The sequence below is a fragment of the Myxine glutinosa genome, chromosome 5 (genome assembly GCF_964187855.1).
Source record: "Myxine glutinosa chromosome 5, kmMyxGlut1.1, whole genome shotgun sequence".
NCBI lineage: Eukaryota > Metazoa > Chordata > Myxini > Myxiniformes > Myxinidae > Myxine > Myxine glutinosa.
In genome coordinates, this window is record NC_136265.1 from 102,944,731 (window position 1) to 102,967,359 (window position 22,629).

At 44.3% G+C, this 22,629-nt stretch overlaps 1 protein-coding gene across 4 annotated transcripts in view; it reads right to left on the reverse strand.

Moving 5' to 3' along the window:
* The window catches only part of LOC137427306 (rap guanine nucleotide exchange factor 2), a 236,555-nt gene that overhangs the window by 142,486 nt on the left and 71,440 nt on the right, over window positions 1-22,629 (reverse strand). The window lies entirely within an intron of this gene.

The following is a 22,629-nucleotide window of genomic DNA, read 5'->3' on the forward strand; positions in this document are numbered from 1 at the left end:
ACGTCTCCAAGGACACTAAAGTATCATGAACCTTCATGCTTTTTGTTTCACAACAGACAAGTCGTTTTGCTGAAAAGCGTGACTTCTGAATGCATTCGAGTCGGACAAAAAGCTGCTTTTCAAACACAACTCCGAGACCAAATTATCATAATTACCCTCCTCCCTCAATTTCTCATGACCCAACACTCCCCCAGCACCTTCCCCGGCACCAGGCAACACAATTAAGTCATTGTGCTGCTACCACCATGGCAGCTCACCTGTCGGATCCTTTCCCCAACTGCATTCCAGGGCACAACTCTCCACTGGTTATTTTCCTTGCGCTTTACAAAAATGCACCGCAGGCTTCTAAAACCGACCTGGGTCTGAAAGGCCTGAGGCTCATGGGAACCTTTTTGTGATTTGGGATACAGTGCAGTTCAAGTCTAAGCAAACCACAATCTGGCGAATCCAATTTGCTTGAAGGGCACATACGAATCTGATGAAGGGGAGGGCAGGAAAGGAGCGGTTTTCCCAGTCTGACTGCCTTGCACCACGAGTGCGCAGATGCAAAAGCGCAAGACTCCCCGGAGATGACCGACAAAGCTTGCGGACTGGCCTGACGGAATGACCGGGTCACTACCTCGGCACAGATTTCAGATGCAAGGTGCCAGTTTCACGGATACAGGGGGGAGGAAAATAAACGTTTGGATGATGGTGTGGAGCTTCTGAGGTTAATATTGAAAACAGAAGTGAACTAGAACGGCACTAGGTAGAGAGCATACCTCCACCAGGTGAACAGTTTATGTTTTGTATCCCACTGATCGGCCGGATCTGGATTCGGACCTGATCCAAAATCAAATCTGCTTGTTCTCATCACCAAACCAACTCGTCCATCAAGTTTAGTCCGATGTCGTCCATAACTTTTATAAATATCATGTTAGATTCCGCTTTTTGCCCGATCTCTCAATGGTGAAGAATCACTTAAAAATTAAATAATTCTCGTATCCGAATCCATATTCAGATGTTCACCAAAATAGAATCGATTCGTTCTTGTCACACACACAATCTGTCTACGTAGTTTCGTCCAAATCCATCAATAACATTTTGAGATATCCTGCTATATGTTGGTTTTAGCCCTATCTCCCAATGGTGAAGAATAACTTGAAAATTAAATAATTATCGTATCCAAATCCATATTCAGATGTTCACCAAATTCGAATCTATCAGTCCTGGTCACACACACAACCTGTCCAACAAATTTCGTCCAAATCCATCCATAACATTTTGAGATATCCTGCTATATGTTGGTTTTCGCCCGATCTCCCAATGGTGACGAATAACTTGAAAATTAAATAATTATCGTATCCGAATCCATATTCAGATCTTCACCAAATTCGAATAGATTCGTTCTTATCACACACACAATCTGTCTACCTAGTTTCGTCCAAATCCATCCATAACATTTTGAGATATCCTGCTATATGTTGGTTTTAGCCCGATCTCCCAATGGTGAAGAATAACTTGAAAATTAAATAATTCTCGTATCCGAATCCATATTCAGATGTTCACCAAAATCGAATCGATTAGTCCTTGTCACACACACAATCTATCTATACACAAAGAATTAAGTTAAGCACCCCCCCGTTTTTTTACAACCTCGCACATTACAAGTTTGTTGTCGTCAAAACAGTGTAATATACCCATGATATTGCTATATTTTCTGGAGAAGTGATATTATGGTCACATAAAAACATAACAATCATGCCGTTTTCAATATTTTATTCTGAATAATTTAAGGTGAAATTTTTTGGGAATTTTAGGCATATTTTCACCTCAATTTAAGTATGGAGCTATAGGTCCATCACGGACAGTGTGGATGACGTTTATGTTTTCTAACGTACAGTCATTGTTCTGAGAAGACCTCTAGCGATCTTTGCGTCAATAACGTGTGGAGGACCCACGTGATCGGATCACTGACTCAACCCTACGTCTCATAGACCCTGTAAGCCGTCGTATGCGTTGCTGTGGCAGGTTGTTCCATTCCCGATGTAATGCACGTTCCAATTCATCCAGATTGGCTATTGGAGGGACCATCTTCGCAATTTGTCGTCCCAACATGTCCCAAACGTGCTCGAGGGGGTTCAGGTCAGGACTGTACGCAGGCCAGGGGATGGTTGTCACAGCACCTTGCTCCATCCGATCACGTGGGTCCTACACACGTTATTGACGCAAAGATCGCTAGAGGTCTTCTCAGAACAATGACTGTACGTTAGAAAACATAAACGTCATCCACACTGTCCGTGATGGACCTATAGCTCCATACTTAAATTGAGGTGAAAATATGCCTAAAATTCCCAAAAAATTTCACCTTAAATTATTCAGAATAAAATATTGAAAACGGCATGATTGTTATGTTTTTATGTGACCATAATATCACTTCTCCAGAAAATATAGCAATATCATGGGTATATTACACTGTTTTGACGACAACAAACTTGTAATGTGCGAGGTTGTAAAAAAAACGGGGGGGTGCTTAACTTAATTCTTTGTGTATATAACATTTTGAGATATCCTGCTATGTGTTGGTTTTAGCCCTATCTCTCAATGGTGAAGAATAAATTGAAAATTAAATAATTCTCGTATCCGAATCCATATTCAGATCTTCACCAAAATCGAATCGATTCGTCCTTGTCACACACACAATCTGTCTACCAGGTTTCGTCCAAATCCATCAATAACTTTTTGAGATATCTTGCTATATGTTGGTTTTAGCCCGATCTCCCAATGGTGAAGAATCACTTAAAAATTAAATAGCTCTCGTATCCGAATCCATATTCAGATCTTCACCAAAATCGAATGGATTCGTCCTAGTCACTCACACACACACCCTTTCTACCAAGTTTCGTCCAAATCCGTCAATAACTTATTGAGTGAGATATCTTGTTCACGGACAGACAGATAAACAGACAACAGACAGGTGAAAACATAACCTCCATCCACCACCAGTGGCGGAGGGGATGAAAATGGGGCAAAGAAAAGCACAAAAACCGTAGTGGTCCATGTTGGTGCACCGAGACGACTTGTGGGACTTGCACTTGTAAAAACATCAACTCCTCATTTACAACAGTTCATTTATTTAAAGATATCACCTAAAATCCACCAGGTGGCCATAATACCCAAAGATGGCCTGTTAAGAGCAAAGCTCCAAATCAAGGTGGACATGAAGCTACTACATTCATGGATGACATGTACGACAAACGCATTAGAGGACATCCCGTGTATGTTGGGGAGTCAAAAAATATTTGCCCGACCGTGAAGGGGACCGAACGGTTCCGCACCGACAAAAGCCCGGCGCCGACGTCAGCCTTTTGTAGTTTTACACCGAAGGGAGTAGTTTCCAGCCAGTGCCGCATGTTTTCTCCAGTTTGCTGATGTAATAGAAATACAAGGAGAGAGTGAAGGCAAAACACAAGGAACTTAGTGCGGATGCTGAGGGCTTGGGGGTAATGGAAGAAGTGCAGAGAAGCATTTAGGGGAATTGCAGAAAGTCTGTGTGGAAGACAATCAGGAAGGGGTGCATCGCCTATGGATAGAAACCAGGTATGCTGGTTGGGGGAAGTAGCCTAGGTAGTTGGTGAAAAGGAGGTTTGGAAGGGGATTGATAGAGAAGACCGACGATAGAGGGGACAACCGGATGCAGGGTGACCGCACTTGTATGGGCAGAAAAGCAAGAAGCAAACAGCTGTGAATAGGGCAAGAAATGACATAGAAACACGGATGTGTACAGCGAGTTCAACGATGGTGGAAGAAGATGGTCTATAAATTGGCCCGAGACAAGGATGAGGACTGTACTGTACTGATGTACTGATGAGGACAAGGATGAGGACATCATCACTGTAATGATGTGAAAAGGAGATTGGGGGGATTAATCAAGTTCATGATGGAAAGGGAGGTGGTAATGAAGGTATGAGAACCAGAAGGCTATTTCAAGGTCAATGGACCTGGGCAAGGGAGCTTGGCTGGGATAGGTCAAATGACCTGGGGGCGAGGGGGCTTGGCTGTGATAGGTCAAATGACCTGGGGGAGAGGGGCTTGGCTGTGATAGGTCAAATGACCTGGGGGCGAGGGGGGTTGGCTGGGATAGGTCAATGGACCTGGGGGTGAGGGGGGTTGGCTGGGATAGGTCAATGGACCTGGGGGCGACGGGGGTTGGCTGGGATAGGTCAATGGACCTGGGGGCGAGGGCATTGGCTGTGATAGGTCAAATGACCTGGGGGCGAGGGGGCTTGGCTGGGATAGGTCAAATGACCTGGGGGTGAGGGGGCTTGGCTGTGATAGGTCAAATGACCTGGGGGAGAGGGGCTTGGCTGTGATAGGTCAAATGACCTGGGGGCGAGGGGGGTTGGCTGGGATAGGTCAATGGACCTGGGGGTGAGGGGGGTTGGCTGGGATAGGTCAATGGACCTGGGGGTGAGGGGGGTTGGCTGGGATAGGTCAATGGACCTGGGGGCGACGGGGCTTGGCTGTGATAGGTCAATGGATCTGGCGTTCATTACACTGCCAGGAGCATCAGAAATGGCTGTTCCCAACTGGAAGAGCAGCGTGCTGTGCCCCCAAAATTCCCTTTGTTGCCCAAACAACCTGGGACCTTTCTTTCATTCCCACCCTCAACCTGCTTAAACAACTCTATCACTTTAACTTGATGATAAATGAGCTAAAATCACCAAAGGACGAGTTGGATAGCAATGCCACAGAATCTGACACTTGATACCGGTGCTGGAATGCTCGAAATGTGACCCACCGTATGAAACATTGAACTTGATGACACGTTTTCGGAGCAGCGCACCAGGAAATTTAACATAAGAGAAGGGGAACATTATTCCGATCCCGTACACAGGGAAACACCATAGATGTGTGATCATCTGCCACTGGTTGGGCAACGAGAAGTGTACACAAAATAATCACATCTTTTTACAATACGGGACTTTCAAAATGATGTCAGCAACCACGGAATACTCTGCACGCATGTGCAGAATCAAACACCAAGAAACAGCGGTTTTCAGGGTATGTTAAAGATTATTGAGTGTGTGATGTAAGGATTTGTACCTAAAATGGCTCACAAGGCTTCGAAAATAAGCCTAAAATACATGGAAAGTGCTTGAGAAAAAGGGCTGTGCGAATGCATAACGAAAGAGTTGAAAACTTACTCAGCTCACCAAAAAGACAGTTGCTCATACAACCAAGCCCTGACGGTGTGAGTTTGTGCATGGCCCGAGTGGACGGGCGTGTGCTACCCAAACCCCCGATGGATCACCACCAGTGAGTGGACCTTGAGCCTTGTGGGAGTGCCCCCTGTGATCAAAAGATGGAACGAGCTCTAAGGGCTCAATTTATGGACCAAACTGGGAGGTTTTGTTGTTGTCAAAGTTTACTTATGAGGGCTCTTTTCAGCATAGTCACCTCACCCCAAACGCTTCCAACTGTAGTTTGTTTGTAGTAATATTCCCAGGGATATTTTTAAGATCTCTAAGATACATTTTGACCTCACCTGGAATGAAGTTCAGGGGAGCTTATGTGATGGCGTGTCGTCCGTCCGTCTGTCTGTCTGTCCATCCGTCCGTCCACCCGTCCATCCGTCCGTCCGTCCGTCCGTCCGTCCGTCCACACTTGCAACTTCTTCTCCGAAACCGCTGAAGGGATTGTGACCAAACTTGGCACAAATTATATTTGTTGTTGTGACTAACGTTTGTTCACGGCATTAAACAAACGGGGTCGAAGGGGGTTTACCGGGGGTCAAAATGGATCCATGTTTGACCCCTCAAAATAGGAATTTGCTTTTTCCTCTGAAACTACACACACAATTTCGATTAAACTTGATCACAAACTTCACCCGTGATGGACCGAAGTTTGTTCACGGCATTAAAAACAAGACCGAAAGTCTAACAGCGGCGTAGCCGGGCTTGTAAAATGTTATAAACCACAAGCACACATGATTAGCTATTTAAACAGTCACTAATGCTGTTTATAACATTAAACAAAGAAATTTGGAGGAATCCAGACATCCATGAGGTAAGTTTTACTTACAGAACTGAGGGAAGATCTACTGTAATCTAGATTATACCCCACAAGGGTTGGGTACGTACCGTTTTGTTGGAAGAGCCGTAACGCTGATGCTTTTGATATTTGATGGTCATTTTAACAATCGGTTTGTTTGCGTTTCACACTGAATGAAAAGCGTAAAGGTAGAGCATGGCGATTGTGATATATGACAGGTTCGACGATATGTTCGGCATGAACGGCATATCAATCAAAATGGCGGTGTGTGGAGAGTCAGCTGCTGTCCCGCCGTAATGACGTCAGATGTAATCACATCACCCTGTCATGTGACCAGATCCTCAGCTCTGATTGGTATACATTTGAGGGGACATACATACATACAGACGGACAAACACTGTTCTCGACGGCTTTGTCCTATGGACTACGCCGTAAAAATCTGCCCCTTTCGGGGTCAAGGGGGGCGGGGGTGTCCCCAAAAATAGGTATTTTTCTTTCTTCTCAGAAACTACACATGCAATTTGGATGAAACTTCACAACCTTAATCACCCATGATGTACCAATGTTTGTTCTGATTGTGTTCGTATGATTCTACATGCTGCCCTGTCTTCTAGCAACCATTGAAATTGGCTTCAAATACCTTTAGTCAGTGCAGTATCGTGCTTTATTCTACCAGGTGAGCACCAGGGGTATTGCCTCTATGTTTATCATTGCCGTTGCTCAAAAATTATCACTGGTACAATTTTGGCGTTCTTCAGCTTCCTCTTCTTCTTTTGGCGTTCTTCAAGGTCTTGGTATTTGGTCATTTTCTTGATGTATGCGTTGTTTAGGCCAAAATCGCTGGGTACTAAAACTCCAATTAGCAATGCCTTCCTTTCCTTTTTGTACCTCAATACTATATCCGGTCGAAGCACTTTGTTTTCTATGCTTACACTGATTGGATCATCGGTCATACGTAAGCGTTACTTTCTTGTTTTTACCTCCGTCACCGAAGGTGGAAGGAGGTTGTTTTCACACCTGTCTGTCTGCTTCTTAGTCCGTTTGTGAACAGGATATTTCAAAAGGATGTGGACGGTTTCAGACGACATTTGGTGGAGAGGTTAGGCATGTGACATGGATGAAATGATTAGATTTTAGTGAAGATCTGGATCTCGATCTGGATCCAGGAATTTTAAAAGTGATTCTTCACCATTGAGAGATAAGATAGGGCAAACAAGCGTTACGCCTCGGTCCCCCGTCGGTGAAGTGATGTGAGTTGACAAAGTGGAAGACGCAGAAAACATGGAAGAGTCGATAATATTTGCGAGTGGGTTGGAGACACACCCACACACCAGATTAGAAGTTAGTAGTTCGTTTATTTTTCAAGATATTCCGCTCACAAGGTTCAGACATATATGGTGGTGGCCATCTTGGATTTTGACGTGGCGACCCAATTTTCAATAGCGTTCTTCCTTATGCGTAGATACACCCACACACCAGATTAGAAGTTAGTAGTTCATTTATTTTTCAAGATATTCCACTCACAAGGTTCAGACATTTACTTTTCAAGATATCACACTCACAAGGTTTAGATATGGTGACAGCCATCTTGGATTTTGACCTGGCGACCTAATTTTCAATAGGGTTCTTCCATATGCCTAGTTGCACCCACACACCAAATTAGAATTCGGTCCTTCGCTTACTTTTATAAAGATATTGCAGTGCACATACACACGCACGCACGCACGGAGGCACGCACGGACGGAGGGTAAAACCATAGTCCCCCTTTCGCTCCGCGGTGCGACGGGGGACAAAAACGATATATAGCACGATATTTCAAAAATTGTGGACAACTTATGACAAAACTAGGTGGATGTGTTGGTTACATGACAAGAACAAGCAGATTAGATTTTGGCTCAGGTCCGAATCCAAATCTGGTCTATCAGTGGGATACAAAATGTAAAATGTTCAGCCTGGCGGAGGTGTGCTCTCTACCAAGTGCTGTTCTTGTTGATTATTGCTTTTGGTTCATGTTTCCATGAGTTTTCTAGAACTGGAATATTGAAATTTCTGCAGATTTGCCTGTGGATTATTCTACATGCGTTATTGTGCCTTTGTGTGTGTAGCTGCTCTGACATTAGTTTTTTACTTCCCGATGACTCGTGACTCGTCCTCGGAGGTGACTCGTGCTTTCTGTTTCTACCTTGCAGAACCGACACTTGTCCGATTGACTAAGTCGTGCCATCTTCTTGAAGCCATTGGTGTAGTTTCCTTGATCCTGGGCATTTATAAAGATTCGTTCTCCACCCCATTGTAGGTGACTTCTTCTTAGCCATTCCAATGAGCCTTCTTTGTCTATGTTAAGTCTGTCCAATTCTATTTTTTTATACCTTCCTGTTTTTTTGTCGTTTTTCCAGTTGTCGGTGTATATTTGTTGATATTTCATTTTGTTTTTCTTGCAATTGTTGGGGCTGTATTTGTTGTTGCTTTGGCTTCATGCGTGACATCTTCCATTCACACCTGGTTTTAGGAATTTTTTTTCAAGGCCAGTTAGCAATGCCCTCTCTGGTTTACTGGCTTCATGTTTGTGTACAAATTGGATTTGTTAGTCAGTTTAACTTTTCATGTACTCAACCAAACCGACTTGTAATTCTGCGCACTTGTATGAGCTCAATCAAACGACTACCTCCTCACCTGGGCAGATACATTATTGGGATGCATTGAGTTTTGTAGAACATTTTGTAGATAGTGAGGAGTTTCCTTGTGATTATATCTCGTTTATCGATTTCTGCTTGTGGCCAGTTTATTATTGCACAGCCGTATTGCAATACTAGAACTGCAAGTTGGTTTATAGACTTGATTTTGTTTCATGGGGAGAGGTATGTTTTCAGATCAGCCTCGTTCGACCAGGTATTCTTTGGCGATTGTTTTGCGCATTTGTTTGTGACATATTTGGTGGCTCTCTGCTACTTAGAAGTAGTTGTATGATGGTTCGTTGTCAAGCTCCTGTATTATTGCATTTGTTTTTTTGTTTTTTTTGTCGTTTGGTGCAAAGAGTTTTAAATCATTGATATACAGTAGATGTGTCACCTTTCCTGTCTCTTTGGGTGCCATCTTATTGGATATTCGGGTGTATATACATCCTTGGTTATTAATTAAGTTGTTCAGTGGGTCCAGAGCCAGGCAAAACAGGGGGAGCGACATGTGGTCCCTGTGGAAGATCCCGTGACATATCTTCCCTCTTGGTATTTCAATTTTTTTCTTCCAAGTGCTGTAATATCAAAGTGGTATTCGAAAGCTCCACTGCCTTCACACTCGGTTTGATTACATTGGGGTTGATCTTGTACAATTGCATGCATTTTATAACATGTGGATCACTATCAAAAGCTTTTTCTATCCCTGTTGCTGACAATTTGGTTCTTCTCCGACTTGAACATCATGCACATCATAAAAAGAGTTGCCTTCTTTGTTTGTTTGCAGCATAAGATTGTGGGGTAACATCATTGACTGAGGACGTGCTGTGCCGCTGATGCAATTCCACAGTTTCCTCTCCACTGCTTAGGGGAGAAATTTTTAATTTGTTCAAGGTGCTGGTGATAGCTCGTCAACTCTTCGCGAAGGACATTGTGGGATCTTTAATGTCCACCAACTAATACTGGTAGACAAGACGCCCAGCTTAACGTCCATCCGAAGGATAGCGCACACATTGACGAATCACTTTGCCAGCGAAACACCAGGATGACAGTTTATGGATGGGTCGGGGTTCAAACCCAGGCTAGAGAACCTTGAGGTGAGTCTCCGTACCTCTAGCCCATCCTGTGAGCCCAATGAGTTGCATTTGAAGAAACATCAATGAAGGAAGACACCATTATAGGACCATCAAGCTTGTGCAATGGTTGCCAACCTATGGTTTTTTTGTCTGTTCTCTTTTCTTTTTAAATGCCGAGCATCAAGCAAGGAAGCAGCAAATTAGCAAACGCCAATTTTAAAAAGTTTTTGATAGGCCGCAGCCGGGGTTGAGTTCCCCCTCCAAGTTACTTTACATTCAACGTAAAAATAAAAAAGCACTTTGTGATTAAATCAGACATAAGGATGTTATGGTTAAAGTAATGTCATGCTATGATTGGTTGCAGAAGACAACAGCCATGGTAGAGTGACAGGAAATCAACCCGACGTCTCTCAGCAGAACAAAACCTTTCCCATTGCTCAGATCTCCATCTCATGAAGAGTCTAAACCTGAACGACCAGCCATTGATTATCACAGAAGTCTAAAGAACAATCGCTGGATTTATTACTTGGCAAAAAAATTTTTTTGACATGTTGATCACTCAGGTTTGTGTGCGTGTTTGTTGTGTGCGTGTTTGTTGTGTGCGTGTTTGTTGTGTGCGTGTTTGTTGTGTGCGTGTTTGTGTGTGCGTGCGTGTTTGTGTGTGCGTGCGTGTTTGTGCGTGCGTGCGTGTTTGTGCGTGCGTGCGTGTTTGTGCGTGCGGCCGCTCACTTATACTTGCCTACAGGTCACAATTTCAAACTGATCTTCATGAAACGACCAATTGGTAGAGATCGTGGTCTGACAGAATCCTATTTATTTTTTAGGTCAAAAGGTCAACATGGGCCAAAGGTCAACCACTTTTTCCAAATTTCTAAAATCCTTACTTTTCATCCGATTGACTTGAAATTTGAATAGGATTTACATATCAGCGAACTGAATTCAACCACCAACCATTTTTGAAATAAAAAAGAGGCCAAATGGTCAGCATGGGCCAAAAGCTCAACAACCTTCTCAAATTCTGGTATCTAAAATCCTTAACTTTCATCCGATTGACTTGAAATTTGAATGGGATTTACATATCAGCTAACTGAATTCAATCACCAACCATTTTTGAAATAAACAAGCGTTACGCCTAGGTCCCCCGTCGGGGCAGTGATGCGAGTTGACAAAGTGGAAGACGCAGAAAACATGCTATGATATTTCGCTCACAAGGTTCAGACATACATGGCGGAGGCCATCTTGGATTTTGACGTGGCGACCCAATTTTCAATAGGGTTCTTCCTTATGCCAAGATACACCCACACACCGGATTAGAAGTTGGTACTTCGCTTATTTTTCAAGATATTCCGCTCACAAGGTTCAGACATACATGGCATCAGACATACATGGCGGCGGCCATCTTGGATTTTGACGTGGGTTGCACCCACACACCAAATTCGAATGCGGTCCTTCGCTTACGCACGCACGCACCCACACCCGCATGCACGCACACACACCCGCACGGACGGACACACGGACGGAGGGGAAAACCATAGTCCCCCTTTTGCTCCGCGGTGCGACGAGGGACAAAAAGAGGCCAAATGGTCAGCATGGGCCAAAAGCTCAACAACCTTCTCAAATTCTGGTATCTAAAATCCTTAACTTTCATCCGATTGACTTGAAATTTAAATAGGATTTACATATCAGCTAACTGAGTTCAACCACCAATTATATTTGAGGTCAACATCGGGCAAATTTCTAAAATTGTAAATTCTGATCCGATTAACTTAAAATTTGACGACGATTTGCATATCAGGTCACTGAATTCAACCACCAATTATTTGTGAGGTTAAAAGGATGCTCTACTGAGTGCCATTCTACTTTGTTCTCTTTTGCTAAGTGTCGCTCTGTAAGTGATTTTTCATTTACTTATTTATTTATTTTTGAATCCAAAGTGTTGGCTCATTGAAGAAGAGGACAGTAACATGGAGGAGAGAAGAAAGGGAAGGTATACAGACAATGGGCCAACAGGTAGATGTAACAAGTAATGAATGACTGATTGATGAAAGATAAGTGGTGAGGAACAACATAAAACGTGAGTAAGAGAGTTTTGATGGGATACAGTTAATATGGGTAGTCAATGTCACTGGTGGAGAGATAGAGGGTGAGATGAGATCGTGGTGCACTGCAACCTTGAAGCCCTGGGAGGAGATTGGGATTGCACCACCGCAGGAATGCAGTTCTGTGAGATATTTCACAACCAAAGGTAGGAGGAAGCAGGTAGGTATTGCCGATCACACCTTATGGATGTTAGAAGCAAAACTTCTACTAAATGGTCACGTCAACAACAACAACATGCATTTTAAGGCAATTTTCCCTGCTAGAGCGGGGGTTAGCCTTGCGGTCCCCATGACAATCTTCTCCATTTTGCCCTATTTTCTGCATCTCTCCTTGTTAACCCCCTTGCCCGCATTTCTTCTTCCACCATCTTTAGCCAAGTCTTTCTCGGTCTTCCCCGTCCTCTACTTCCTTCTACATTAACTTCCATCACTCTTCTCAACCAGTCACTTTCATCCTTCCTCAATACATGACCAAACCATCTCAACCTGTTCCTCTTCACAGCATCAATCACAGGCAATATTCCCATCATCTTTCGCAATTCATCATTTGTCCTCCTCTCTCTCAACGATACTCCGCACATCCATCGAACCATTCGCATTTCCACCCTTTCCAGCCTTCGTTGCTGCTCTACGTTCATTACCCATGTCTCGCTCCCATAAATCATAACACTTCTCACACATGCAGCATACACCTTTCCCTTCAGCTTCAGCGACACTCTCCTCCTCATCAGCACGCCACTCAGTTCCCGAAACTTCTTCCATGCACATCTCACTCGAGCAACCGTTGCCGAGTCTGATCCACCTTCTCCATTCAGCATGTCTCCGAGGTAGCAAAATGTTTTCACACCTTCCAGCTTCACGCCATCTCCAAGATCCAACTCAACATTTCCTCCATCTGCAGCTCCCTCTGCACACACCTTACATTTGAATGTAGCTGCCACACTGGTTAATGACCCTCTCAGACCACTACATTTTTGATGAACCCACTCAGCGCACATTGTACACTGAATGGAGTTCACTCCGACACCCTTCCTGCACACAGCACATGGCCACTTCCCAGTTCTTTCCACCTCACCACATGCTTTACCACTTGCCATCACCTTTGTCTTTCCGATATTCACCTTCAGACCTTTTGTCTCCATACATTCCTTCCACTTGTTCATCTTTTCCTTCAGTCCATCCATACTTTCCGCAATCAACACCAGATCATCTGCATACAACAACTCCCACGGTAAACCCTCCTTTACGTTCTGAGCCAGCACCTCCATCACAGCTACAAATAGTAGTGGACTTAGTACCGACCCCTGATGCACTCCCACCTTCACCTCAAACTCACCACTGTTCCCGTCCTTCGTCCTTACAGCTGTGCGTGCTCTTTTGTACATTGCCATCACTACTCTGATCAACCATTCCTCCACTCCTAACTTCGTCAATGCCCATGTCAATACTTTGCGTGGAACCCTATCGAATGCTTTCTCCAGATCAACAAACCCAAAAAACAACTTCTTCCTCTTATCCATGTACTTCTCCTGCAACTGCCTCACAATGAAAAGCGCATCTGTCGTTCCTCTTCCTGGCATAAATCCAAACTGCATTTCGTCGATCTTCACTTTCTTCCTTATCCTCCTTTCCAATACCTTCATTCCATGCTCCAATAACTTTATCGCTCGGTACGAGCCACACTCCAGAGGGTCACCTTTCCCCTTGTATAGAGGGACGAGGGTACGCAGTTCCCAATCCACTGGAATGCGGCCTTCTTTCACCACCAGATTACAGATCTCTGTCATTCTCTTCACACCCCAACTTCCTGCTGCCTTCAACATATCTCCCACAACTCCCGTCGGCCCTCCCGCTTTTCCACTCTTCATTGCTTTTATCGCTTCCTCAACTTCCTTCTCAGTTATCTTCTCTGCCGGTCCTAAAACTGGGTTACTCTCTATGTTGTCATCCCATTCATTCTCTGTATTCAACAGCATTTCCCTATATCTTTTCCATCTTCCTTTAATTCCATCTGGGTCGACAACGATTTGTCCCACTTCATCCTTCAAGCAACTCACCCCCATCACATCACACCTCTCTTTCGCTATGTGCTTTGCAATCCTGAATACTGCTTTCTGACCCTCTTCCGAATCCAAGCGTTCTCCGAACATTTTCCTACATGCCTCCTGCGCCTTTGCTACCTCTTTCTTTGCAGCCTTCCTGGCTGCCTTATAACTTTCATGCTCTGCTGTTTCTGCTCCCGTACCCTTCGCCTTCTGCCACTCTTTGAACTTCTTCCTCTTCTCGTCAATCCTCTTTCCAACTTCAACATCCCACCACCATGTTTCCGTGTGCCTCGGTGGTCCTTTTGTCCATCCACATACCTCACCAACGGCTCCCAACAGACTAGCTTTCATTGACATCCAACCACTTTCAAGCTCAACCACATCATCCTCTACCCTACTCAGCCTCTCTTTTAATGCCTCCCTTACTGTCACCTCTTTCAACCTCCACACCTTCATTCTCGGTTGGTACTTCACGTTGGTCACGTTGGTCACGTTGGTTGGTCACGTCAATCCTAACAATTCAGTTGATTGGGGAGATAAAATCCGTGAGTCCTCATCAGTGGCTGGTTAAACTCACTGGCTCATCTAGTGTTGTGGCATGTGTGTATGTATATATCTGTGTATGTATATATGTGTGTGTTAAGGTGTATACTGCATGTGTGAGAAGTGTTATGATTTATGGGAGCGAGACATGGGCAATGAACGTAGAGCAGCAACGAAGGCTGGAAAGGGTGGAAATGCGAATGGTTCGGTGGATGTGCGGAGTGTCGTTGAGAGAGAGGAAGAAAAATGATGAATTGCGAAAGATGATGGGAATAGAGCCTGTGATTGATGCTGTGAAGAGGAACAGGTTGAGATGGTTGTGTTGGTCATGTGTTGAGGAAGGATGAAAGTGACTGGTTGAGAAGAGTGATGGAAATGAATGTAGAAGGAAGTAGAGGACGGAGAAGACCAAGAAAGACTTGGCTAAAGATGGTGGAAGAAGAAATGCGGGCAAGGGGGTTAACAAGGGGAGATGCAGAAAATAGGGCAAAATTGAGAAGATTGTCGTGGGGACCGCAAGGCTAACCCCCGCTCTGGCAGGGAAAATGGGCTTTAAAATGTATGTTGCTGTTGTTGTTGTTTGTTGTATATACATATATGTGTGTGTATGTTTGTGTATGTGTGTATGCGTGTGTGCATGTATGCGTATGTATGTGTATGCGTATGTATGCGTGTGTATGCGTGTGTGTGCGTGTGTATGCATATGTATGCGTATGTATGCGTGTGCGTGCGTGCGTGCGTGTGTATGTATGTGCACGTGTGCACTCATTTTCACACACAATTCCATTACCATCTTTCCGATAAACTGTCGGATTGGTGTTTTGCGTTGCATCAATGAGTGAGCTCTCAGATGGACATAAAGCTGGATGTCCCATCTGCGAGCATTAATTGTTGTTCTATATGCCACGGTCGATTTTGACAAAGGGTAGAGCAAGTTATTGTTGGCACCCTGGGCAAATTCCACATTCCTTCCCAAAATTAGCAGTTCCTCTGGAAGGGGGACTGGGGACAAGTCAGCCGAAGGATTTATCGATGACATGTAGCATCAGTGGAGGAAGGAATCTCGTGTCCAGACCATTAGGATATGCTTTCTACGATATACTACAACTACTACTACTACTACTACTACTACCACCACCTTAATATACATTAATGTATCCTCGGTGCATCTAGACATCCATTCACTCCAATTTTGATCCTATATTATATGACACGCACATGGACGGATGCACGCACACACCAGTAAGTGATGTCAAAAATAATTCATGGAAACAAAACAAGCATGTGTTATGAAACATCAAATTAGCTTAAATCTATGGACCTCTCACCTGGTATTTTGCATTTCAATCACACCTCGAAGAAGAAAGGTACACCCAAAATAGTGTTCAAGCTAAAATATGATCTTGTGACCAAGCTCTTAAACAATGCATTGCTCTCTTTTCAGAGGTTTGGGATACACAGGTCAACTCGACCGAATGACGAGCACCGTCAAAGCGCTCGTTACTCAACCATCATGTCACGGACGCCCGGCACCGAGCCAGGAATTGCCATGCGAGAATCGGACGGCTTGTACCCTGCCCTAAAATGGTGACATGGGAGAGGTGGACCAGAGATTGGAACCCAAAGGAAAATAAAGGTCGAAAGATGCAAGGAATTTGACCCACTGACCCCCCCATGCCAACCTTGAAAGGTCAATACTTCATGTGGAAGAAAAGAGAATTGAATAAATCAGTCGCAGGAAGGAACATGGTGAGAAAACGAGGTGGTACATGTGTGTACGTGACGTGCAGCAAACGATGTCAGGGGCAGAAACGAACACAAAGCTCAACAAACTCCATTTCAAATGGACATCCGATTGATGGAGACATCGGTCTCGGCAGCTGTGGTCTTTGAGCCGCAGGTAAAGGCAAAACGTCGTGGAAGGTAGATCAGGTGGGATTGTACGACGCGGATCGTTCAGCAGATGAAGAGTACAGACGGTTAAAAGGAAAACTATTTGGGGGACAGAATGCAGAAATATAGGTCTTGGAAAAGAAATATTTACACCTTCAACTGGAACCCAGTGGTCTCGACTAAAAACTTCACATTTCGTAACAGACTGGTCTGAGGAGGTTCATGCGCATATCCGCATCGATGGTGATAACTATTTTAAATTGAGGTAAAAAATGCTGTCAGCAAGGACAGATGTCTCCATCTTTCATCGCCCACCCTCAACAACTTGACGTCGTTTCCCAATTTATGGGTAAAACAATGGAGATGACAGGTGTCCCAAGGCAAGAGTTATACCACGCTTCAAAGTGAACAAGGTGTGCCACGAAAGAGAGGGGTCAAATAGTTTCTCCTCCCTCCGAACAACCAATTCCAGAACACGGCACATGGCTGCAATTTTCAAGCCCATGGAAAAAAAAGAGAGCTTTAAAGCAAGAGCAGACACCAAAAGGGAAAGGATATCTCGGAGAATGTTATAAAACGGAACAATGATAGAGTGTGGGAGCTCAGAGTTTGACAGGAACAAGTGCGAGCTGTTCAAAAGGGTCACAACATGGAACTCGGTCTCCGTCCCACAGGGCAGGCGCTGGAGTTCTTTTTTGTTGAAAATATTACAAACGATCACCCATTTTATTGGAGGTATGGGCCTCAAGTTTTAGCACGGCGGAGCCAATCCCCGATGCCCTTGTAAGTCAACACGAGTCGCGGAAATGGACGGGCAGAGCTGCGGGGGGCAGGGGGAGCAGTAAAGGATTGTGCTGGCATTTACAACTCTCCATGCACAATTTTTTTTTCCTCTTCGAACCTTAAAGACCGTTTCGGCATTTCCCAGCGAGACGGTCACACAGCTGTGTCAATAGGTAGAATGCGCATTCCTCGGCAATTTAAGCCCCACGTTTCCCCCTCCTCCACCATCTCATCTTCCTTTCCCCCAATGTGCCTCCCTGGCAGTTTGAAAATTACCTGAAATTTTCATGGAGGAAAATCTCAAAGATAATGTCGAGTCCAATTCCAGTGGTATCGGCTATGCTTTTCTGAAGCAAAATGTCAAACGCAAGGCCCTCAAACTATGCATAGTAATTATATGCAATATAATTCTCGATATTATGCAAGGGCGTTATATGCAAGGGCGGGCGGCAAAAAGGGTTGGCGTCAGGAAGGGCATCCGGCCGTAAAACATTGCTTCAAATAGGGGACCGAAAAACAACAACCACGGTTCCCGAAAAAGGCCAACCCCCGCTTTGCGGGGAAAAATGGCCTCTAAAGGTGGTATATATATATATATATATATATATATATACATTATACATACATATATATATACATACACACACACACACACACACACAGCTAACAATATTGGCACCCTTGCACGTTTTTCAAATAATGCACCATTTCTTCCAGAAAATTGTTGAAATTAAAAAATATTTTGGTATCCACCTTTGTATTTATTTGGTTTGTAGTGAAACAAAACAAAAAAAAAGCTGAAAAAAAAATCACTAAATCTTAGCTTATTCCACACAGAAATCCTAAAAGAGCCTAAATATTATTGGCACCTTTTAGAAATTGTCAGAAATAATTATATTTCAAGCAGGTAATTTGCCTTTACTTTCGAATTGATGCTGATGAAGTGAATCTGTGAATTGATGAAGTGATGAATTGAAAAATTGATGCTGTGAAGAGGAACAGGTTGAGATGGTTTGGTCATGTGTTGAGGAAGGATGAAAGTGACTGGTTGAGAAGAGTGATGGAAATGAATGTGGAAGGAAGTAGAGGACGGGGAAGACCGAGAAAGACTTGGCTAAAGATGGTGGAAGAAGAAATGCAGGCAAGGGGGTTAACAAGGAGAGATGCAGAAAATAGGGTAAAATGGAGAAGATTGTCATGGGGACCGCAAGGCTAACCCCCACTCTAGCAGGGAAAATGGCATTAAAATGCATGTTGTTGTGTTATTGTTGTTTCGAATTGAACTCACCTCTGGTGAGTTGTAGGTGCCAGCAATATAAAAATCGCTCATTCAACCAGTTTGAATGGAGAAAAGGAGTCATTCTGCTGTTTTGTGTCACTGTGTGAACCGCAATGAGCGTGGAGAAAAGAAAGAAAACCAGAGAATTGTCTGAGGAGGTCAGACACAAGATTGCAGCCGAGCATGTCAAGGCTACAAATCCATCTCCAGAGACCTTGATGTTCCTGCATCCACCGTACGCAATGTTATCAGGAAGTTTAAGGCCCATGGCATTGTAGCCAACCTCCGTAGACGTGGCCGCAAGAGAAAACTTGATCAAAGATTGCAGTGAAGAATTGTTCGAGTGGTGGAGAAATCACCTCGATCAACTGCCAAACAGATACAAGCTGACCTTCAGACACAAGGTATGACAGTTTCAACTCACACCATCCGTTGCCAACTCAATGAAAGGGGGTTCTATGGTAGGAAACCCAGGAGGACCCCACTGCAGAGAGAGAGAGAGAGAGAGAGAGACATAAGAAAGCCCAACTGGAGTTTTCTAAAACACACCTGAACAAGCCAACATCCTTCTGGGAGAATGTCCTGTGGACAGATGAGACCAAATTAGAGGTTTTTGGTAAAGCACATCATCTCTATGTTTACAGAAAACAAAATGAAGCCTTCAAAGAAAAGAACACCTTCCCTACAGTCAAACATGGAGGAGGTTCAGTGATGTTTTGGGGTTGCTGTGCTGCCTCTGGCACTGGGTGCCTTGAATTTGTGCATGGCATCATGAAATCAGGAGATTACCAAGGCATTTTGGAGCGCAATGTTCAACATGGTGGCAGAAAACTGGGTCTCCATCGAAGATCATAGGCCTTACAGCAGGACAATGACCCCAAAACACACTTCAAAAAGCAGCCAGGAATGGTTCAAGACAAAACACTGGACTGTTCTGAAGTGGCCAGCAGCGAGTCCAGATCTAAATCCCATTGAACACCTGTGGGGAGATCTGAAAACAGCTGTGAGGAGATCTGAAAACAGCAGTTGGGAGAAGGCACTCTTCAAATCTGGGAGAACTGGAGCAGTTTGCACAAGAAGAGTGGGCCAAACTGCCAGTGGAGAGGTGAAGGAAGCTCATTCATGGCTATAAGAAGTGATGAGTTATTTGAAAAAAGTGCAAGGGTGGCAATATTTTTTGGCCACGACGTGTGTGAGTGAGTGAGTGAGAGTGAGAGTGAGAGTGAGAGTGAGAGTGAGAGTGAGAGTGAGAGTGAGAGTGAGAGTGAGAGTGAGAGAGAGAGAGAATGCAAGTTACCCGATTTTGTCTGAAAGGTGTAAATGTCGTAACCAGAACACGTATAATGTTAGATGATGCCTCATGAAGAGCTCTTGGGTCTGGACAGTGCATGAGGAGGTCCATAAATATTTATATTCACACAATTTCGATGTATGTGTATTTTCGTTGCGCACACAGGTGGTGTGTTGGTTCAGAGTCGTTGGTTCGCACACTTACAGGAAGCAAAAAATAATATAACGATTCAGTCCATTCCTTCTAACATATAATTACCTTTTCTTCGATTTACTTTACCCAGAAACCTTAGCAGTCTTAACAGTTAGTCACAATTATGCTGTTAACGGACATTCCCAGGAAACTCCCAAAATATTCCACTGTCTATTCGGAACAAATTCCCTTACAACAGCCCGGTGTAGCCGGGTTATCTGCTTGGGAAATATAATATGAAGTCTTCGTTGGGCGAGGAAGGAAGGGGGAGTCTTTCATCACAATCAGGGTTCAACTGGCACTGCTGCAGAAATGAACTTGAAACGACTTGGTCATGGGGAGAAAACCCACCAGCACGGTCAAGCCATCTGAGCAACGAGGCCCTGCCTAAAGCACCTTTGATGCAAGGAAAAGCAGTGTCCCCTCCAAATAAACAATAGGACTATATTCAAATTAATCAGCTTTGCATCAATATGCAGAAATAATCTGATTTGCCATTTTGATGGCATCAATGCAGTAGGAGGGCAACACACTATGACATCAACAAAATTCCATGGTATTCAGATAGGCAGAGGCTCAGCTGTTCAAAAGTTAAACGGCAAAAAGGTTTTCGATGTTTGAATAAGGCAAACTTAATTTGAACATTCACGTATTTCGTCGAGCCCAAAATATAAAGAGGCATGTAACCATCGGCCGCGCCACGAAGGGCCGTGTAAGAGGCACTGCGAGCAAGCGTATCTTAACCACTTGTTCAGGTTTATTTTTGATTCGTCACATACCTCACATATTTCATTAATTTGTGGATATTGAAAAGATATAAAATCAGCTAAGTAAGGAGCGCTGAGGTGATTTTCAGTAATAAAAAGGCCAATAGATGCCTTTGGTAATTTTCCAAAGCATGTCTGATTATGAAGCCTGCTCTATACAGAGTTTCGGTGAGGCCGAAGCAGTTCCTATTGCTGGAGTTAAAATCTTGGAAGGGGTTTCTGCTCCAACGCATATACAAACTACAACGGCACTCGATAGAGTGCACACCTCCGCAAGGCTGAACAGTTTATGTTTTGTATCCCACTGATAGACCGCATTTGGATCTGGACCTGAACTAAAATCTAATCGGCTTGTTCTTGTCACCTAACCAAGCTGTCACAACTCATCCACAACTTTTTAAAATATCAGGCTCATGTACGTATCGCTTTAGGCCCCATCTCTCAATAATTCTCAATAAATATGAATTGTAGCAATAAGCAGGAGCGAAATGGTTGCTTATGTTCTTGTTGACTGATCCTCAAGTGGCATTCCAAGACATACCAAAGCAGATTAATTGGGTAAAGGTTGGAACTCCGGGATGGCCACGACACATCACAACATTCTCAAAGCAATTCTGAACTCTCTCTTGCAATGTACCAAAGCTGGCAGTGGAGTGTTGCCCAAAATATCACAAATAAAAAAACAACAAAAAAAACATGCCAGCGCAATGTCGAACCAGAACTCCTCCATCGGGTACAAAAGTGCATGGCTATTCGTCAATCTGGATGAATCCTTTGTTTCAACAATTCAACACCAACTTTTGACCTTCTAAGTCATATCCTGATCCAAAGTGTTACGATCGTTTGGGTGCAGCATTATCGAGTGCAAAATCACTGCCAAAAGTGATTTTATAATTGCAAGAAACAAATTCAAAATCAAGAATACTGCTATGTTTGTGGGGGGTAGGGATACCATAGACCAGGTGGAGTGTATAGATTAGTGTGCTCCGACTGTCGTGAAGAAGAACCACCTCGATGTACCATAAATAGGGATCCGGTTGACCGTGTGTCGTGTTAGTGTACCTTCGTCCCTATCACGAGGAGTCGGATATGTTAATTAGTTTAGGGATTATGTTAATTACTCCCCTGTGTATCGATGCCTCTGCAATTTATACCTTTGTTCCTTTTGACACCGCACTCGATACATAGAGCCAAAATCGCCCCTTAACTACACTAATTAATAATAAAACTAACCGGAAACCCAGATCAAGCCCTACCGCGGATTACCCCGACTTTGGAAGTACACAGGACAAAAGATCCGTGAGGCCATGCCACGAGGAGCCGTGATTGTGCAGGGGAGTTGATTGGCACAAGCCCGGGTAAGATGGGACTTGCTGATAGGAGCAGAGATGGACTACAAAGAGGTGGCACACGCTGATTGGTGAAGCAGGCATGGATGACATCGGTGCGGCGTGTACAAGATAGTTGGAGCGGCAGACATTTTCCCGTCTCGTTCTCGATGTCATAGTGAACGGTTGTGCATTTTTCCTTCTCAGTTTGGGGTCTGGTGGTGGACGGTTGTGTGCCGGCATATTCTCTTCCTTCCCTCTTGCCTTATCTCGTTGTGGAGGCTTCATCGTGAGCGGTCGTGTTGGAACATCTTGCTGGTGGATGTGCGGAGGAAGAGCCGTGGCCCGGGAACTGCGGTTTTCCGTGCAGAGGATGGGTGGACGAGCACGGCGTGGAAGAGCGGGCTTAACGCCTGCCGTTTGTTTCACGCGTAAGGCCTGTTTCACGCCAACGAGTGCAGCCAAGTGAACCAGGACGGGGGAGGCCTTTTTCCTACCAACACCAGAGCCGCGTCCAGATTGCACACTTGGGGAGGGCCTGAGGCGATTTTGACGACCCCTGACAAGACGCCCCAGCCGATTTGAGCTGAGTGCCACAAACAATGCTATTTATTTTCCAGTTATTTTA